This window comes from Triticum dicoccoides, chromosome 1B (genome assembly GCF_002162155.2).
Source record: "Triticum dicoccoides isolate Atlit2015 ecotype Zavitan chromosome 1B, WEW_v2.0, whole genome shotgun sequence".
Taxonomy (NCBI): Eukaryota; Viridiplantae; Streptophyta; class Magnoliopsida; order Poales; family Poaceae; genus Triticum; species Triticum dicoccoides.
The window spans coordinates 302,779,788-302,784,907 of NC_041381.1; positions in this window are offsets into that span (position 1 = coordinate 302,779,788).

Genomic DNA, 5,120 nt, shown 5'->3' on the forward strand with positions numbered 1-5,120 from the left:
GGATGGGCTTCTTTGGCCCCCTTTTTTTTATTTAGGCTTCTTTGGCCTCTTTTTTTTCTTTTCTTTTCATGGGGCAATGCTCTATAATGATGATCATCACACTTTTATTTACTTACACCTCAATATTACAACTCGATACTAGAATAAAGATATGACTCTATATGAATGCTTCCGCAGTGTACCGGGATGTGCAATGATCTAGTGTAGCAATGACATCAAAAAACAGACAAGCCATGAAAACATCATGCTAGCTATCTTACGATCATGCAAAGCAATATGACAATAAATGCTCAAGTCATGTATATGATGATGAGGGAAGTTGCATGGCAATATATCTCGTAATGGCTATGGAAATGCCATGATAGGTAGGTATGGTGGCTGTTTTGTGGAAGATATAAGGAGGTTTATGTGTGATAGAGCGTATCGTATCACGGGGTTTGGATGCACCGGCGAAGTTTGCACCAACTCTCAAGGTGAGAAAGGGCAATGCACGGTACCGAAGAGGCTAGCAATGATGGAAGGGTGAGAGTGCGCATAATCCATGGACTCAACATTAGTTATAAAGAACTCACATACTTATTGCAAGAATTTATTAGCCCTTGAAACAAAGTACTACACGCATACTCCTAGGGGGAGGTTGGTAGGATTTAACCATCACGCGCACCCGACCTTAACACAAAGATAAACAATCAAAATACAATGCGCGCCAATTTGGTTACATAGTTAGTAGACCATATGTGCATGCTTCAGGAATCACAAACCCACCAATATCCTTACTACACACAACCATCTACTAGAACCTCCACATATTATCATCTCTATATCGCAAAACTATTGCAAGGAATCAAACATATCATATTCAGCGATCTACAAGTTTATGTAGGATTTTATGACTAACCATGTGAATGACCAATTCCTGTCATCTCTCTAAATAGATATAAGTGAAGCAAGAAAGTTTAATTCTTTCTTCAAAAGATATGCCCACACTCTAACAAATATAAGTAAAGCAAAAGAGCATTCTACAAATGGCGGTTTTCTATGTGAAGAGAAACAGGCAATCCAAACTTCAAATGATATAAGTGAAGCACATGAAGCATTCTATAAAGCCATACTCAAAAGATTTAAGTTAAGTGCAATGAGAAATCTATGAATCGACCAAGGACTATATCATACCAGCATGGTGCATAAAAGAAAAGTGAAAACTAAATGCAAAAGACGCTCTAAGACTTGCACATATCGCATGAACGAAACGAATCCGAAAACATACCGATACTTGTTGAAGAAAGAGGGGATGCCTTCCGGGGCATCCCCAAGCTTAGATGCTTGAGTCTCCTTGAATATTTACTTGGGGTGCCTTGGGCATCCCCAAGCTTGAGCTCTTGCCTCTCTTCCTTTTCCTCATATCGAGACATCCTCGATTAGACACTTCATCCACACAAAACTTCAACAGAAAACTCGGTAAGATCTGTTAGTGTAATAAAGCAAATAACTACTCTAAGTACTGTTGCAAAACAATTCATATTTTGTTTTTGCATTTTGTCTACTGTAACATAACTTTTTCAGGGCTTAATCCACTAATATAAATTGATAGATTCATCAAAACAAGCAAACTATGCATCAAAAATAGAATATGTCAAAAACAGAACAGTCTGTAGCAATCTGAACATCCACCATACTTCTCGTACCCCAAAACTTATACCAAAATTAGGAAAAATAAAATTTGTACAGCAAGACAGTGCAAAAAGAATCAGAACCGTTTGATGTTCCGGTAAAAAATGTAAAATCACGCACTACAGCCAAAGTTTCTGTCCTGCACCGTACAAACCAACAAGCATTGTAAACATCCTAAAGGCAAACCTTGGCACATTATTTTTATAATACAATGGAATTGTACAAGGGGATAATTATTTTTTATGAAAAGTTTCTGTAATCAAGATTGACAAAGTTTTCGTGAGCATGAACAGAGTTCAAGGAGCTCTCCCACTTCAACAATGCTTGTCTTTCTCACTTTCACTTTCCTTTTTGAAACGTTTTGGGTTACCCCCTTTTTTGTTTTTAGACTATATAAAAGCACACAACAGAAATAAATGACCCTCTAAAACTTCCGGGTTGTCTCCCTGGCAGCGCTTTCTTTAAAGCCATTAAGCTAGGCATATAGTGCTCAAGTAATGGATCCACCCGGATCCCAAGGTATATCAAAGCCAATTTTAATTAAGAATGATTTGTGATTTAGTAGTGAGCACAAAGAAACATATATCAAGCAATAACGAAGTCTAACTCTCTTTCTATGCATCGGCATGTCATAAAAGAACAATTCATGCACACATAGTAAAGGCCAATGCATAGTATAAGCAGTTTCTTGTAATTTTATCGTATTGGAAACATAAAGAGGTGGAGATATAGTTCCTCTCTCATAATAATTGCAAGTAGGAGCAGCAAGCACATGCATATTACATCTATCAAAATTATCATGTGCAATGGTGAAAGGCAACCCATCAATATAATCCTTAGTAAGCACAAACTTCTTCGACATAGTGTAGCTGGGAGAATTCAAAAGAATAATAGGACTATGATACGTGGGTGCAATAGCAACAATTTCATGTTTAACATAATGAACTGTAGCAAGTTCATCTCCATAAGTATCATTCATATTGGCATCTTGGCAAGCATAGCAAGCATCATCAAAAAGGGGTATTTTAAGAGAATCAACGGGATCATAACAATCATCATTGCAATCATCCTTCGGTAAGCACGAAGGGGAATTAAACAATGTATGAGTTGAAGAGTTACTCTCATTAGAAGGTGGGCACGGGTAGCTAATCCACTCTTCCTCCTTTTGTTCTTCGCTCTCCTCATCATCTTTTTCATCCAATGAGCTCACAGTTTCATCAATTCCTTCTTCCATAGACTCCTGCAAAGTGTTAGTCTCTTCTTGGACAGTGGAGACTTCCTCAATAAATGCATCAATATCGGAATTGAATTCATAATTCTCATAGAAATATTTAAGTATAGAAATATTTCCAGGTCTGTAAACAACATCATCAAGATTTTCACACGTTTTAAACAAAGATTCAATTTCATAAGCGCCCATAAAAGCAACGAATTCTTCTATTTGTTCCACATCATAGTAATCATATATACCATTAGCATAAGAAGCTAAGGTTCCATTATCATTAAATATGCATGAAAAGGAAATGTATGGAGCCTTCCTCCTAGAGCAGCATGTATAATCATATCTCAAGCATAGTTCCCGAGCATACCAATGCAACATATAAAATTGATCCCATAATAGTTTCCCTTTTTGTGTCAGGCGATAATCCCTAAAGTATTCATGTTGATCCAACGTGTCTCCCATAACATAATTGAATGGGGTTTTCTCAGGATTATCAAAGTAGTACATAATATCTTTCACATAATAAGCATTGAGGGTTTTAGGAGCTTCCCCAGCTCCATGAGTAGCAAGTACACCTAATTTTTTGGTATTTCGTGTTCCATATCCATAACTAAAGATAGAGAATAACTTAGAACAGCAAATAAAAATTACTTAGTGATAAAGCAAACAAGCACACACGAGAATATTCACCCCACGCTATGACTCCCCGGCAACGCTGCCAGAAAAATGTCTTGATAACCCACAAGTGTAGGGGATCAGTTGTAGCCTCTTTCGATAAGTAAGAGTGTCGAACCCAACGAGGAGCTAAAGGTAGAACAAATATTCCCTCAAGTTCTATCGACCACCGATACAACTCTACGCATGCTTAGCGTTCGCTTTACCTAGAACAAGTATGAAACTAGAAGTGCTTTGTAGGTGTTGTTGGATAGGTTTGCAAGATAATAAAGAGCACGTAAATATAAACAAGGGGCTTTTTAGATAAAGAAGCAATAAAGTAAATATAGCGAGTGTGGAAAAGTGGTGGTAGGAGTTGTGAAATTGTCCCTAAGCAATTGACTACTTTACTAGACCGATAGCAAGTTTTATGTAGGAGAGGCATAAGCTAACATACTTTCTCTTCTTGGATCATATGCACTTATGATCGGAACTCTAGCAAGCATCCGCAACTATTAAAGATCATTAAGGTAAAACCCAACCATAGCATTAAAGTATAAAGTCCCCTTTATCCCATACGCCACAACCCCCTTACTCGAGTTTATGCTTCTGTCACTCAATAAACCCACTATAATCGAATCATGAACATATTGCAACACCCTACAACGGGAATCCCTCACACTTGCGCGACACGGAGGGCACAATAGGACAACAACATAAACACAAGCAAATTAAACCAATCATAGCAATTCACCAATCACCGATAGGACAACGAAACTTTACTTAGACATCATAGGATGGCAACACATCATTGGATAATAATATGAAGCATAAAGCACCATGTTCAAGTAGAGGGTACAATGGGTTGCGGGAGAGTGGACCGCTGAATATAGATGGGGGAAGGTGATGGAGATGTTGGTGAAGATGGCGGAGGTATTGGTGTAGATCGCCGTGATGATGATGGCACTCGGCAGAGTTCCGGCGCCACCGGAAGCAAGGGGGAGAGAGCCCCCCTTCTTCTTATTCTTCCTTGACCTTCTCCCTAGATGGGAGAAGGGTTTCCTGGTCCTTGGCTCCCATGGTGTGGGAGGGGCGAGAGCCCCTCCAAGATTGGATCTGTCTCTCTGTCTCTCTCTGTTTCTGCATTCTCAGATTCTGCCCCTTCACCATTTCTTTTATATTCGGAGATCCGTAACTCCGATTGGTTTGAAACCTTTGCCCAGATTTTTCTCCGAAAATTAGCTTTCTTGTGGCAAAAGAAGAGCGTCAACCGCCTTACGAGGTGCGCACGAGGGTCAGGGGTGCGCCCCCTGCCTCGTGGCCCCCTCGGGCACCGTCTCATGTTGGTTTTTCTTCCCAAAAATCATAAATATTCCAAAAATGATCTCCGTCCGTTTTTATCCTGTTTGGACTCCGTTTGATATGGGGTTTCTGTGAAACATAAAACATGCAACAAACAGGAACTGGCACTGGGCACTGGATCAATATGTTAGTCCCAAAAATAATATAAAAAGTTGCCAAAAGTATATAAAAGTTGAATAATATTGGCATGGAAGAATCAAAAATTATAGAT